General features: G+C 43.2%; 2 long non-coding RNA genes across 2 annotated transcripts; one reads left to right on the forward strand and one right to left on the reverse strand.

Moving 5' to 3' along the window:
• The first annotated feature begins 880 nt into the window (after positions 1–880).
• On the forward strand, positions 881–10,430 carry LOC121070049. The gene is made up of 3 exons (XR_005819859.1): positions 881–976; positions 3,020–3,094; positions 9,819–10,430. It is a non-coding gene; the product is annotated as an uncharacterized LOC121070049 (long non-coding RNA).
• Positions 10,431–10,567: 137 nt separating this feature from the next.
• LOC121070048 lies at positions 10,568–13,726 on the reverse strand. Its single transcript, XR_005819858.1, has 4 exons — positions 13,459–13,726; positions 12,376–12,458; positions 11,993–12,195; positions 10,568–11,342 (listed from the first exon to the last, which is right to left on the reverse strand). It is a non-coding gene; the product is annotated as an uncharacterized LOC121070048 (long non-coding RNA).
• Positions 13,727–16,473: the final 2,747 nt, after the last annotated feature.

The following is a 16,473-nucleotide window of genomic DNA, read 5'->3' on the forward strand; positions in this document are numbered from 1 at the left end:
ATCTATTAACAGGTACCTCTGTCCACAGAAGCACAGTATTTTTGGTAGACATGTGCCATCATTTCTGTAAATCACCAATGGATGTAAACTGAAACAGGAAAGAAAACCTTGATCAGCACATTCAGACTGTAAGGGCAGTGCATTTTAATGGTGTTTAGTATAATTCATGCAAATGTACACAGTGCTGTGCCTTGTTGCTGTGTCAGAGCAGGACCACCGGGCACCGAGTCTGCCAGAAGCAGGTTCAGGAGCAGGTCCTACTGTCTGGGGGCTGCAGCAGATATCCTGTGAGGCTTTAGTAGGAGCATGGAAACATGCATACCAAATTCCTCTAGATGGCACAGCACCTTGACAAATCCATCAGTAAACACACTCCAGCCTCTGGTGGTTCCCTGAGAACACTTTTCCTGCTTAACTGTAGTTAATCACGCTAACTCCACTGTGATGCTGAAGCTCTTTCTTAAGGCAAGGTGGGCTGTTGTGTCCATAGCCTAGCCTCATCTATCTGACACTGAAGACTCATATAGTATCATACTCATGGTGTCTGCTCTGGACATTCACCCACGGATGGAGCACATACCACTGGAGGGTTTACCTTGCATGAGAGCTGGAAAAGAGGAAGCAGGAAAATGTGAGTGGTGTCTGTTTCTTCTTATTCTGCAGCACTTTTTGGGGGGATTTACTTTTCCAACGAAGAACTGTATTTTCAGGACTCCACAGTGAGCTGTGCTATTCACTTGGATTCATTCCTTGCTAACACAGACATATTTTTCATGAGAAAACAGCTTTCATGAAGCCACTAAGTGGCATTGCTGTCCTGTACCCTAAGAGGATCCTACAAAATTGTTCCTACAGAGCCACAAGCCAGGCTGTTTCTGGAGTTCACTGCAAGAAAGCAATCTGAGCAAGCACATTCAGCTTTCAGTAATGTGACCTCTCTGGGATTAAAGTCACTCGTAGTGGTTTTGCTCAACTGGTAAGCCTCAACTCTTTCTGCTGCAGCTTCTGTCTTATAGGATTGGATCACAAATTGCTTCAACTCTTTCTTCCTACAACACTCACCTTCCTTGTGAGGACAGAAGAGCTGTGTTTGTTTGTTGTTTTTCTCTTAAACTTCAGCTGAGGACAGGTTCTGATGATAAATTTTCTTTTTTTTTATGTCAAACCCTGGTTGGCAGCTATGCCACTGCACCCTGGTGAACAAGCACCTCCTTTTGCCTCCAAGAACAGTCCTAGGGACTGGTCTTGGTTAAGCAGTTAATAACTATAATGATTATAACAACTATACTTCCTGGCAGACTTCCCACCAGACTCTCTGCCTCCCCAGGTGTTGTGTTTACAGTAAAAACCACAGTAATCTGGGGGAAGGATCTAATCCTTACAATAAACAGGCCCATTGATGCTCACATTGATACAGCGCGCACAAGATTTACAGAAAGCTGAGCAAATTGAGATATACACCAAAAGGGTGTATTTCTCTTCGTACATTTCCCTTGACCACTCAGTGCCCATCAAACGATAATGAATATGCAAACACTTTCTGATATGCACAGAAAGTTGTAGGTCCAGATTGCGCCAGCTGTACTTGAGCAGCATTTCCCCCCAAAGTCACCTTGGCTGCCTTGCTAGGCTGAGAGTGTGTATAAATACAAATGAGCAAAACTGTTCTTCACCAAGGCCACTGCTGCTTTTTAACGTGTGAAATATTACAGATCGTTTCCAGAACACTGTGCACAAAGCACACTGAGGATCTTAACAGAGTATTTTTAGATGTCATTTTTTTCAAGACACAATAGATCTGGAGTCAAAACCAAGCAGAGATCATTAATTTGTGATTGTACTGACTTCCTTGAGGGTGGCAGCTTGCTAAGGTAAAGAGACAGTTTGTGTGTGATCTAAGATCATGCTGATTGCTTCTAGCTTACACTGTTGACTTATTTTGCACTGGATGTGCTACACAGGCACAAAGAAAAACTAAATAAATGCGAGCTAGGCAGAAATAGAGTGACTAACCAAAGAGTCTGTCTACTTTGCGCAGATGCATTCTTCAAAGATTCCCAAGTTTTACTGTTCTCTGTGCACTATCCCTAGTAATTCTGAGAACCATAGAACAGGGCTACTTTGCTTACCAGTGTTTGCATCTGTAATTGCCCAGGTTGCATGTACAAAGTCAGTCTGCAGCTCTGAAGAGCTCAGCCTGCCGTCTCTCTGGGTTATTAAAGAGACTCAGGGATTTAAAAACAACAGTTCTGTTAGGAGGCTTTGCACTTGTTATTGTCATAAGTAACAGCTAACATCACATAGGCAGGCCAGTGTATACTGCAGCAGCCATGTCATGGGCTGAATTAGCTAGCCCATGTCAGGCTCTGGAGAGAGAACAGATGGCTTTCAAGCCTCATTTCTCCCTACCTGCCAGTCTTCAACCATGCACAGCTTAGGTCATACGGCCTGGGCTCAGTGGTTTTATCTGGAAAGAAGCAAAGCACAGTGACTCTGTGCTGTGCCCTCCCTCTCCCCCCATGCTGAATGCAGTAGGAGACAGGTGAGCTCTGTACCTGGCAGGGTTAGATCATTAATGCATGTAAATGCAGCAGTAGAAAAGAAAAGAAGATGGACAGATGCATGCTGCTTCAGCCTAGCTTTGACTAGAAAGGACTCTCCAATGGTAAGCTCTACTGCAAGGGTTACTTACCAGCACACTGGTTGAGACAGAGCATCTATTTTGTGTATTGCATCCTTCTTGCCTGGTCTTTAGCAGTGCCATAATAAAATGGATTAATAATAACAACTCAGTGCCAATGCACATTTATAGTTTAAATCTTATGCTAATCCTAGCAGTACAGTCTATTGTCCCTGAGAGGAAAGGGGGGGAACAACCCTGGCTCCAAGCTAAACAAGTCTATCCTCTGGAAAGGTAATTAACAGCTGGTCTCCATGGAGCCTTTATCACAAAATCAATAGTAGTCAGTTCTGATTTCCCTTGTTCTTCTTTACTTTGTGCTGCTTTCACTGTTTATAGAAATGTTTATGGGTCTGGCTGTTGGACTGGCATTGGAAAAAATGGAGCTAACAGGATTGTGTCAACTGAAATCAAGTAAGTTTGCTTTGTCCAGAGATTTTGGCAAATCTTATTTCAGGGTTTTACTCTCTTCACTTTCTGACCTTCCTATTTCAAAATGCCTATTTGATCTTCTTTGTGCCATTACAGAAATCACAACAGAATTATGACTTTCCATTGTTTTTAAGCTCAACAATACAACTTCAGACTTTTCTTAAAACAACCATGACAGCAGCTGCCCTAAACACAAGTTTTAGGGATAAAATCAGTATCAAAGTGCAAGATGGACATATTCCTATAGTTGTGCACACAGAATTGCTGAGGCTCCCTCTAGGATCATCTGGAAAGGATAGAGATGCCTGGAGGGGATTCAGGGAAGAATCACAAATAATGAGACCTGGTAATCATGTAGTTAAACTTTCATATTTTATCAAAAAGGGAAGGAGCAGATGGACATATGAAGATATTCTTGCAAGAGAGGACCTGAACAGGAAAATTGACAGATTTGCTGTCAAGTGGGTGTTTAAATGATATCACACAATTTTCTAAAAGTTTTACCATGGACAGCTCAAAAGCTGTTGAGCCTGATGCAAAAATCACTCGATACATTTCTCAGGCAGGTGCTATGAAGGATGATAGAGTAGATACATACAGTGTATCCTCCTGATCTAGTCACAGGAGTGTTTTAATCTTTGGGCTGCCCAGTAGGGTCAGCATGGCTTGTAGCTCGCACGTGCCTTCTGAGAGAAGGGCTCTTTCTCAGGTAGCTTGCACAAACTCTACAGAGGACTCAGAAGTTAAGTCTGATTTCCCACCCCCTTCGAGATGGCTAACCTCTCATTACCTTTCTTTCTACACTTCGCTTGGCTTTTCCTGTTCTCATTTACCCTCACCTCCAGGGCCATAATAATAAGGGAATTGAAAGTGGAATATGTCCCCTTATCTGTTGGCTGCGTCCCAAGAGAGCAGAGCTGCCTGGGAACATAGGCTTTATGGGGTTCCAGGGTGCTGACTATCCATCTCTCTTGGCAACTGCCTCAGGCCTTCAATCAGCTTCCCTGTCCCCCTCTCTGAGCAGGCAGGTCAAGGACACTTATTATAAAATGTGCAGCCTACACACCATAAAGCCCTCCTTTCCTTCCTGTCCTCCTTCTCACCTTTATTTTCACCCCTAATAAACTTGTTAGGCTATAAGCAGGAAAAAAAGGACTCAGCACATGTGTTTTCCTATGGATTTCCATTTTTCCTATGGATTCCATATTGTTTTTTCCCCTTACTCTTTGTAATAAAATGGGGAAATGAGATTAAAAACTCAATACTGAATGCAAACAGACTGTTTAGGTTATACTTTGTTCAGTAGTGCTTCATGTTTACTTTACTGATATAACCTTTCCAGACATTGGCCACTTCTGGTGTGATAACTAAATATTGTCTTTAAAATAGAAGCCTTACATCACCACATACGTAACAGATCTGAAAATACAGACCATAATAACCATAAATAACAAATAGCCATCTATAGACAGCAAGCTGCCTGTCAAGTCATAAGCTTTTATATTCACAGGAAGATGAGGAGTGAGATGGATTGGGAGAATATGTTGACCCAAAATCACATTTGTAAAAGCAGTCTTCATGGATTGCTAGGCAATAGAAGTTCTTCAAAGGCATTCTCAGATTTTTCTCAGATCCTTCCTGACATACTCATTGCCCTCAAAATGAGTTCAGCCTCGTTCCACAGAGTATTGAAAGCAAGTGTCTACAGATTTAGGCATATTTTTAGCTTTTGGGGGGAAAAACAGTGGTATATACACAGTGGGCATTAATAAGATTTTCTGGGCCAGGGTTTGACCTGCCATTGCACAGGAGACCACTTGGGAATAGAAGCTGAAACAAAGGAACAGTCTCATTTTACCACTGACCCTGGGTTCCAAGGGCTCTAATCCCAGCACTGTCAGACTGGGCTCCCAGTTGTGAGAAATCAGCGGGAAGGCCAACAAGGCAAGCATCCTTGTGGGAGTCTGTTATAGACCACTGAACCAGGATGAGGAGATAGATGAGGAGTTCTACAGGCAGCTGGCAGAAGTTGCAAAATCGTCAGCACTTGTTCTCATGGGGGACTTCAACTTTCCAGGCATATCCTGGAAGCACAACACAGCCCAGAGAAAGCAGTCTAGGAGGTTTCTGGAGAGCGTGGAAGATAGCTTCCTGATGCAGCTGGTTAGAGAGCCTACCAGGGAAGGTGCCCCGCTAGACCTTCTGTTCACAAACAGTGACGGACTGGTGGGAGATGTGGTGGTCGAGAGCTGTCTTGGGCAAAGTGACCACGAAATGGTAGAATTCTATATTCTTGGCGAAGCCAGGAAGGGGACCAGTAAAACCGCTGTCTTGGACTTCCGGAGGGTTGACTTTGAGCTGTTCAGGACACTGGTTGGCAGAGTCCCTTGGGAGGTGGTTCTGAAGGGCAGAGGAGTCCAGGAAGGCTGGGCACTCTTCAAGAAGGAAATCTTAATGGCTCAGGAGCGGTCCGTTCCCACGTGTCCAAAGACGAGCTGGCGCGGAAGAAGACCAGCCTGGCTGAACAGAGAGTTGTGGTTTGAGCTTAGGGGAAAAAAGAGGGTTTATAATCTTTGGAAAAGAGGGCGGGCCACTCACGAGGACTATAAGGCTGTTGCAAGGCTGTGCAGGGACAAAATTAGAAGGGCCAAAGCTCATCTGGAGCTCAATCTGGCTACTGCTGTTAAAGATAACAAAAAATGTGTTGTGGTTTAGCCCGGCTGGCAGTCAAACACCACACAGCCGTTCGCTCACCCTCCCCCCTCCCTCTCCGGGATGGGGGAGAGAAACGGGAAAGTGAAGCCTGTGAGTTGAGATAAAGACAGTTTATTAAGACAGGGAGAAGAATAACAATGATAATAATAATAATAGTATTAATAGTAATAATGTGTACGAAATAGGTGATGCACAATGCAATTGCTCACCACCCTGTGACCGATGCCCAGCCTATCCCCGAGCAGCCGGCCCCCCCCTCCACCCCGGCTAGCCACCCCTATATATTGTTCAGCATGACGTCAGATGGTATGGAATACCCCTTTGGCCAGTTTGGGTCAGCTGTCCTGGGTCTGTCCCCTCCCAGCTCCTGCTGCATCCCTAGCCTGCTCGCTAGCAGGACAGAGAGAGGCTGAAAAGTCCTTGGCTTGGTGTAAGCACTGCTCTACAACAATTAAAACATCAGCATGTTATCAGCGCTCTTCTCATTCTAATCCAAAACATAGCACCCTGCCAGCTACTAGGAGGAAAATTAACTCTGTCCTAACTGAAACCAGGACAAATGTTTTTACAAATACATCAACACCAAAATGAGGACTAAGGAGAATCTCCATCCTTTACTGGACGCTGGGGGAAACTTAGTTACAAGAGATGAGGAAAAAGCTGAGGTGCTTAATGCCTTCTTTGCCTCAGTCTTTAGCGGCAAAACCAGTTGTTCTCTGGATATCCAGTATCCTGGGCTGGTGGAAGGGGATGGGGAGCAGGATGTGGCCCTCACTATCCACGAGGAAATGGTTGGCGACCTGCTACAGCACTTGGATGTACACAAGTCGATGGGGCCGGATGGGATCCACCCAAGGGTACTGAGAGAACTAGCAGAGGAGCTGGCCAAGCCACTTTCCATCATTTATTGGCAGTCCTGGCTATCAGGGGAGGTCCCAGTCAACTGGCGGCTAGCAAATGTGACGCCCATCTACAAGAAGGGCCGGAGGGTAGACCCGGGGAACTATAGGCCTGTTAGTTTGACCTCAGTGCCAGGGAAGCTCATGGAGCAGATTATGTTGAGTGTCATCATGCGGCACTTACAGGGCAACCGGGCGATCAGGCCCAGTCCGCATGGGTTTATGAAGGGCAGGTCCTGCTTGACGAACCTGATCTCCTTCTATGACAAAGTGACACGCTTAGTGGATGAGGGAAAGGCTGTGGATGTGGTCTACCTTGACTTCAGTAAGGCTTTTGACACCGTTTCCCACAACATTCTCCTCAAGAAACTGGCTGCTCATGGCTTGGACTGGCGTACGCTTTGTTGGTTAGAAACTGGCTGGGTAGCCGGGCCCAAAGAGTTGTGGTGAATGGAGTCAAATCCAGTTGGAGACCGGTCACTAGTGGAGTCCCCCAGGGCTCAGTACTGGGGCCGGTCCTCTTTAACATCTTTATCGATGATCTGGATGAGGGGATTGAGTGCACCCTCAGTAAGTTTGCAGATGACACCAAGTTAGGTGCATGTGTCAATCTGCTTGAGGGTAGGAAGGCTCTGCAGGAGGATCTGGATAGGCTGGACCGATGGGCTGAGGTCAACTGTATGAAGTTCAAGGCCAAGTGCCGGTTCCTGCACCTGTGGCACAACAATCCCAAGCACTGCTACAGGCTGGGAGATGAGTGGTTGGAAAGCTGCCTGGCAGAGAAGGACCTGGGAATACTGGTTGATAGGCAGCTGAATATGAGCCAGCAGTGTGCTCAGGTGGCCAAGAAGGTCAACAGCATCCTGGCTTGTATAAGAAGCAGTGTGGCCAGCAGGGCTAGGGAAGTGATTGTCCCCCTGTACTCGGCTCTGGTGAGGCCACACCTCAAGTACCGTGTTCAGTTTTGGGCCCCTTGCTACAAGAAGGACATGGAGGTGCTCGAGAGAGTCCAGAGAAGGGCGACGAGGCTGGTGAGGGGTCTGGAGAACAAGTCTTAGGAGGAGTGGCTGAGGGAGCTGGGATTGTTCAGCCTGGAGAAGAGGAGGCTCCAGGACGACCTTATCGCTCTCTACAGGTACCTTAAAGGAGGCTGTAGAGAGGTAGGGGTTGGTCTATTCTCCCATGTGCCTGGTGACAGGACAAGGGGGAATGGGCTAAAGTTGTGTCAGGGGAAGTTTAGGTTGGATATTAGGAAGAACTTCTTTACTGAAAGGGTTGTTAGGCATTGGAATAGGCTGCCCAGGGAAGTGGTTCAATCACCATCCCTGGAGGTCTTTAAAAGATGTTTAGATGTAGAGCTTAGTGATATGGTTTAGTGGAGGACTTGTTAGGGTTAGGTCAGAGGTTGGACTGGGTGATCTTGGAGGTCTCTTCCAACCTAGATAATTCTGTGATTCTGTGAAATACAAAATACCGGTGAATGAGGCTCTGTCCTTTCTAAAGTCAATTAAAAGATGTTTATGGAATTCAATGCAGCCAAAATGAGTTGAAATCACCAGGTTTCTCTTTATTCATGGTAAATTATGGAGCTCTTTTAATAAACTCATCTCTAAATACTGAATACTTGAATACTGTAAGATCTGAAAGCTTTCATATAAACTTGGATCCTTCTATAGCTGATAAGAAAATGCAAGCACTTCCTACATTACCAGCACAATGCTGAAACAGTCACAAATCTCTTGTTTTGTCATGCAAAAATCTTTGGCTAGGCAGATCATTTCTCAAGGTGCTGAATGTACAGCTGATTCTTTTAATTTGCTGGCTAAACTGGTAAATGACTACAAAGAAGAAAAAATACTACTGAGAAATGTACCCTCACAAAAAAAAAAAAAAAGGCTGTGTTTAGTGATCTGCAGATCTCACATACAGATAAATGTTTCTCTGTATTTACTTTTACATACTATGATAGGGTAGCTACTCCCTATGCATTAGTTGTAGGAAGTGACAAAATAAACTTTCATTTAAGAAAAAGAATGTCTAGCTTTCCTCTCTATTGAGCTGATTCTTCATACTCCTTTTCTAGTGTAAAACTATTTCAGGGATGCTTATGCCTTGGGCGGGTGTATGCTTTGCTGGGTGAAAAAGCTGTCTGGGTGGCCAGAATCAAAGAATTGTGGTGAATGGAATTAAATCCAGTTGGAGATCAGTCACAAGTGGTGTCCCCCAGGGCTCAGTGTTGGGGCCACTTCTCTTCAGTATCTTTACAAATGATCTGTACTACTGACTGATCTATTAATACAAGTCTATGGTAGATACTTGGGTCAAGCAAAACCAGCTCTCCTGCATATGTCTAAATCTATGTGAAGTTTGTACATGGATCCATTCCACACCTGGTTTTGGATCCTCTGGCCTTGACCACCAGGCATGTGATGGGTTGAAGGTGCAAAGGAAAGCACATTATTGTTGTGGTTTTCCTAGAACCATCTAACTGAGCTATAAAAGGAATACGCAAATAGATAGAATGGCATCAAAGAAAGGCAAAATGTGGATTTCTATCTATTGTCTCCCTCTCCAGATTTTGCAAGGGTACCTCTAAAAGCTATCTTGTGTTCCTTTTATTATGTAAAGGGACTGGTGTACAGAAAGACTTGGGTTGCTCAAGTCATAAACATAATTCAGACCTGAGGAGACATTGTACTGCATTTAAACATGGCTTTGTCACTTTATGCAACCCTAGTATCTCCGTGCCATTAATGTTTCTGTGTACTTCTCAGAGCTGCTGTTACTGCAGCTCTTGTGGGACAAATATTTTTTTTCTTTATTCAGGAAGTGAATTTATCCTGAAGTCCATGCACAGTTGCCTGAATAGGACTAAAGTTGTAGGTTTGCTAGAGCCTGACTGAAAGAGCATTCAAATGAATGGATACTCTTTAATTGACTTCCAAGGGCATTCAGTTGGGTGGTGGTTTAGATGGTTCTTAGCAAGGATGCATATAACATTGAATACATCTTCGGCTACTGTGAACACTGCAGACAATGACTCAGTGAGGCTACACCAGCTTGTGCCAATAAGCTTTTCTCTCTGTGTGAAGATGCAGGAAGAAAAAGCCTCACACATGGACAGAGACTGGAAGGACACACAGGAAATTGACTGGAACCATGAGAAGACAGAAAATCTCATCAATGTTTCATTGGGAAATGGAAAATAATACCTCCTAATAATACCTCCAGCTGATTGTTTTCAAGCACTCACATGATGGTGTGTGAAAAGATGGGAAACTTCTCTTCAGATTCCAGTGGTTGTGCTATTACATCCATACATTACAAACATTACATACATACATACATAACATACACTACAAATATTACAGAAAATATTTGAAGGGGTGTTTAAAACTGGTTAACAGATTTTTATTTTTATTTTTAATCTCTAAGATGATTCTCCCTTCACATAGAGCTAACTACTTCTTCCCAAAATTCAGATACTGATAACTAAATAAGTAAATGTTTGACATCCTATTATTTCCTCTGGGGAAAAGTCAAGCCTCTCTGCATGAAAACTGTACTTCTTAAGTAGTAATGTTGAGGAAAAAAAAAAAAAAGCCCAGTCTACATATCACTGAAGGAGATATTCATGTTGGCTAATGATAACTTAACACATCTACCCCCAAGCTAACCAGAGGCTGAATGAGTCTTCTCATGGGACCTTTATCCAGGTAAAATCCTTATTGAAGTTATGACGCTTCCTTTTTGGAATAATACTAAAAATACCTATACAGCTGTGGGCTGATCTTTGCCTTCCTTTTAAAACCTGATCTGATAAATGGAAATATTTAGAATATCCAAAGTATTATAACTTTTGATGTGTGTAGGGGAATGAAGTAGATAAATAGTCCTCGCTTTTTCTACTAGTGTTAGGCTGCCCCAAGTCACACACTGTCTGTAATTGCAAGGACTAGGTGTTTCAGAAGATGAGTTTTCTTATGAAATAAAAGCCATGATTCCCAAGTCTGCATTTTTCTCTAAGATTCAAGCCAATAAATGTCATTCAAGACTTACAAGAAAACCTGTAGAAAGGAGAGGTCTAAAACTCGTAGAGGTGTCTCTGAGACCCTGTGTAAGTCAGGGCTGTTCCAGGTATGCTATACCCAAAGTACAGACTTACGGTTCAGGCACAGTTTAGCCAAATTATTTTTTTTTGTCTTTATTCAATGTTACTAATTGATTCAAGTGTTCCTAATGCTATGTGGAATTCTGACTTACATTCTGACATCTTTTGAGGAATGACTGACGACCTTCATCCATAATTCAGAAGAACAACAAAGTAAGAAATGAGCAGGCTTTTGACATATCACAGATGAGCTCAATAACTTTAGAATTCTAAATCCTAAACTTGTCCCAGTGACTGTGACAGCCTTGCAAAGCAATGAGGAGGCAGTCTGGGATAAATAGGGTCTGAACTAGAATGGGAGTGGCTCTCCCAAATCTGCCTGGGGCTGTGGAAGGGCGTGTTCTGCACTTTTGTTGGCACCACTAGTTCTGAGTCTGAGGGCAGAGTTACATCTTCTGACATAGCCAAATTAATCATTTATTAAGTATGATACATTACTGCATGCCTGTGGGATGAAAAAATAAATAAATAAAAGTGCATTAACAAAGTAGTCTAAAGCGCACTAGCCTAAACATACTACAAAGGTTTCTTTAGCTTCCCCACTGTCACTCATGAGTACCATCAGACGGTGAGGAGCTGGTGGAAGAAACTGAGGCAGATGGTTTCTCAGACCTTCTTTCATCCTAAGGGCTTCAAGTCCTTGAGTTTCTCTGGAAATCTGTCTGCATTTCCATTCCCCAGTAGGGAATAAAGAGGAGCCATGTCAGCTACCGCTGTATTCTCCCATGGCTGCATCCCATCAGGAATCGCTGCTTGGCAAAGCCCTGTCTTTTATCCTCTAAAAAAGAGAAACACGTGGAGGCCTCCTGCATCACCAGCCTGTCTTGTTTCCACCTCGCACCTTCCCACTCATTTTCCTCTAGCCTTTCCACTGCTTTCCCAGCTTTGTACAAATACCCCAAAACCTGTTTTAGCTTCACAAAGCCAAGTGCACAGCGATGCCAGGACTGGCCAGGGTTATCAGCAGGAAGTCTTGAATCCTGCACCAGATGGCTGCGAGACACCAGTAGCTCTTAACAGCGGGGGAGGCAGAGGAGAACAACCTGACATGGCTATGAGGAAATGTTTTTTTGCTCCACAGTACATTTGTCTCACCATTTGCAGAGTCGCTAAGCCATCCGGTATTGCTGTCAGAAGAAACAAGCTCCAGGAAGGGAAGTGGGGAGCACCGCTAAAGATGACATGCCAACTTCCTGCAGGAAATTTTTCCCTTTATTTCCCTGCTTTCCTGCCTTTCATGCAGGCTATTGCAGAAGTGAGGGGTTCACAAAGGAGTGTTTCTGTTTCTTCCTAGGTTTCTGAGGTAAAAAGAATGACAGAATTAGGTGACTGAAAATGAACTCCAGGCTTTTTGTTGTTGTTTTTATTATGGGATACTTTGGAGTCAGGGAATGGTTCTGGGAAAGGGGCTTGCTGAGGATGACAGACATTTTTTGTCTATCATTACAGCAGATGACAAAAAGAATAACTGCTTATACACTCTTTTCTTTAGCCTTCAAAGCCCTTGCTTGCTTGTGCTGATGAAACACACTGTAGCTTGTCCACGTTGCTTGGGCATGACCTGAAATAAAACAAAGCAGACTGTGACATTGGTAAGTCATTTGCTCCCCACACCACATGGGATGTAAGAGCAAGTCACTGTAAAATGCTTCAAAAGTAGACCTCTTGTGCTACGGGGCTGCAGAAACATACGAAAGGTGCATGCATGCTGCACAGTGTATAGATAAATTAGATAGATGAGATACTCGCTGGCAACTAGGAGCTGGCTGTGCTTGTGGCTGTCCAGTGCCAAGCAGGGTGTGCTACTTGGCACTCTCAGCTGAGCTGCTCCACACAGCTTGATCAGGACAACCTGGCTACCTCCCTCCCTGCGCTATTGCAGCAATGCAGCAGGGGTGTACCTTTGGAGGCTGTTCCTAATGCCAAGTACTTAAAGTCGTATCAAAGAATAGAAGGAGGGAAGTAGACCTGGAAACTCAGTCTCCCAGGGCCAGCCAGTCTTGTTCTTGACTGGAAAGGGGAAGAATATTGGAAATGTCAAACCTCACTTCACAAGGTGACTGGCAATGGCAGTGCTACAAAGCAGATTCATAAACAAACACCACTAAATGAAACATTTTTTTTACCACAGCAGAGTCTATCAACCTGACAACACATCTCCAGATTTAATTTATGCTTCCAAGTGAACTGGCATTTAGAGCAATTTGCATGTGTTTTTTTCTGTTTGTTTTGTTTTTTTTCTTTACTAGATTTGCAGCCCTAATGCGGACTGAGCATAGCACATCTCAAATAAACAGGCTCCCTGCCCCAACACAAATTCTCCAAAGTAACCAACATCTCCATGGTTCAAACACATGTGCCAGGAGAACTGGAGATGTGTTCAGCTCAAGATGTACAGTGTTTTGCCAATAACATTAACAGATAAGGGCAAACAGGAAGAAAACAGTTCCCTCTCAAAATGATTGTTCAAGTCTTCATAAATGATCATGATTTTCCTCTAAAGCTTGCTACTGCATTCCAGTATCCAGCACATAAGTTCATTATTTAACATCAAGACCTACCAGTTCAGAAGTGATTTTTCATCATTCTGGCCCCTTCTTCAGCAAGGATTTCTCAGTGCTCAAAACCTAGCAATACTGAGAAATCTGTTTCCAGAGGGAATACCTTTGGTCCCTTACCATATACTGCAAGCAGCCTCAGAGGCTCAGGGTGCTGGCTGAACAACTTTACACCTGGCACAGAGAAACAGAGGTGTACTTCTCCCTGATAGAGAAGCCAGGAAAAGCCAAAAGCCTAGAGCTCCCCAAAAATGTAGAAGCAGATCTCCCATAAACCTCCCCTTGTCCACTCTCCCTTAGATGAAAGAAATCTCATTAGTATCAAAACCCCTGTTCTGTTTCCTTTGTGTTCTCTAGATGTGTTGTTCAGGAACTCTATAAACCTTTTAGGCAGGTGATAGTTTACCTGCATATCTAACCAGGAGAAAGGGTATTTGGCTATCTTGAAATTACTTACTTTTTCTTCACCTTTCAATGTTTTTGCCAGACGACGAGGGAATCTAAACAGTGCCATCTGATAGAGGGGATTGAATCACACTTTGCAAACACAGAACAGGTGGAGCAAATAGCACACATTCAAGCTGTAGGCTGGGATACATTTACATTGACATATACATCTGAAAACTCAACAGTCATCCCTAGGTCATTGATACAGAGAAGAAAATTTTTAAAATGCCATCGAATACAGTATTTTCTAGGAACAGCTCATCCAAATTTATTTTAAACATAAAATAATTTTTTAAAAATAATTAAAGAGTTCTTCAAAAATAGAAACAGCTTAAGAAAGAGAAATAGAGGATTTGGAGAATTCATACTTATTTGACATTTTACTGGTAAGTACTGTTATTTTTCATTAGGTGTTTATTACATGTTTGAAAGAACTTTTTTGTTTGTTTGTTTGTTTTTTTTTTCCCTTAAGTCACTGCAAAAACAAACAAGCAATGTTGTTGCTTATTACTCTTATAGTAACAAATACAAACAAAGACATCTCTTCCTATTTTAGTCAGCTAAATGAAATTTGTAGTTAATTGCTTCTCTAATGACTTTGGACCTGGGGAAAAGTGTTGGTGGAAGGAAGGCAATTATATATTAGATGACTGCTGAATAAATTGTTACAATAGTTGTAGTAGGGAAAATAGCTTATCCTGTAATAAGTATAGCCAAAATATGCTGAGAAGGAAAAACACAATTCTGAATGAGCTTGTTCCTGTTTGCTTTCGGGGTTGTGGTTGTCACACAAAAAAGTAAACTCAGGTCCTTTGCAAATGGTCCTGCTGCAATCTGTTTTGGAGACACACATGGAGGCACAGGATCCTCCTCAATTGCCTGGGAGCTGGGGTGAGCTGATCTGTAAGCAATGGGATGGCTCTGGATGTACTGTAAAGCCAGCATGAGCAGGATAGTGCTAGGGCATCTTCTAGTTCACAACAAAGCCCTGAGAGTAAACACAACAGACTATGGGAGACTTGGTTCAACCTTGGGGAGGAGGAATTATAGTCATATCATACCACTGACAATTTTTATTCTCTTCCTCAGCCCATCACCCCTTCCTCATGGTTCACTTTCTTGGGCTATCTTGTATCAGTGCTTCTCTCTGTACCTGGGGTCACATGAATCTATGAAGGACTTAAGCTTGACTCTCTCTGAAGTGTAAAGAACTGATTACTGGTATCAGTCTGTATTGTCTATCATGTGCAATTCTAATTAGAAAGCAAAACCTTTTTCTGCTGAGAGACAAGCAAATGAAAATGTATTCTCTTTTTCTGCACATTTCCATTAAAATGACTTGGTTTCTTTTTCAGTGGAATGTGCAAAGAGTAAAAACAAGCATTTTCAAATCAAAAATGAGCATATTAAGTCTTCACTTTCTTAATGAGAAACTGAGGCTGGTGCAACTTAAGTGCAAAGGGGAAGAGAGACAGCAAAACTACCAATACAGCAAGAGTAAACTGCAGTGTTTGCAAACCACCACGTTTTCTTAGGTCTCAAACACTGTGGATATCCATACCCATGTTTCATACTGCACTGTGACATGTGCAATACCCACCCAGGATGATGAGAGAGGGTCTGAACTGGTTGAGGACTTTCACCGCCAGAAACAATAAGAACAAGATGGCCCTAAATGTTGCTGCTTGCCCCTAGCCATGTTCATGGTGGAAGCTGTTACTCGCTTTTTGGCCTCCTGCCCAAAAACATAAACATGCAATTAACGTTAAAAGTAAAATGGGATCAAACCAAGCCCTCCTTCTCTGAGCAGCTATAGAACTGGAAGGTTTTCCTCCTTCTGTTCTCCCAGACCCTGGTGCAAAGCCAGAATAATAACAGGCAGCTGGTGTGGAGCCAGAGTTTAAGCTTTATATCTGACAAGGCTTTTATAAAACTAATATGCCCTTAATAGTATCCCTTATACCTATAGATGAGAAGAAGGCTGGTGATTAGGTGTTCATGGCATGTAAAGGCAGGAGCCCTTCTTGAAGAGATTGTATGTGTGGTGTGTATATTTATTTAGCATCTATTGCCTTATATTGATTTTTAGCATCACATCTTGATTTATTGCTTGTCAGTGCCATGGTTATGGACCTACTGCAGGTGAATGCTACCAAGTGTTATATATTTCAGCAATGACTTATTTTCATGTTAAAGTATAAAAAAGGAAAATAAGGATGTCTGCAACTCCCTAGTCCTGCAGGGTCTGCTTGCTGCAGAGCTATACTGAGACCGTGTCCCAGGCTGCCTTGTGCTAATGATCCACAGCTCAGTGAAGTCAGCCTGAACTGTCCACCTCAGCCTTCCATGGTTATATCAAGTCAGGTTGTTGTGCAGTCCATCTGTAATCTGTGCTGCAACTGGCACAAGATTAGCTGGGGGAGGGCAGGGGGTTGGATGAGTTGAGAAAGACTGTAGACAAAAATCCAGGTGCCCCAAAATAACCACTTTTCTGAGGTCCATTCCTGACCATTTTTTGACCATTTTTGACCATCTATCCATTTTTGACCTGGGGAGGAAAAAAAAAAAAAA

Source organism: Cygnus olor, chromosome 4, assembly GCF_009769625.2.
Source record: "Cygnus olor isolate bCygOlo1 chromosome 4, bCygOlo1.pri.v2, whole genome shotgun sequence".
Lineage (NCBI taxonomy): Eukaryota > Metazoa > Chordata > Aves > Anseriformes > Anatidae > Cygnus > Cygnus olor.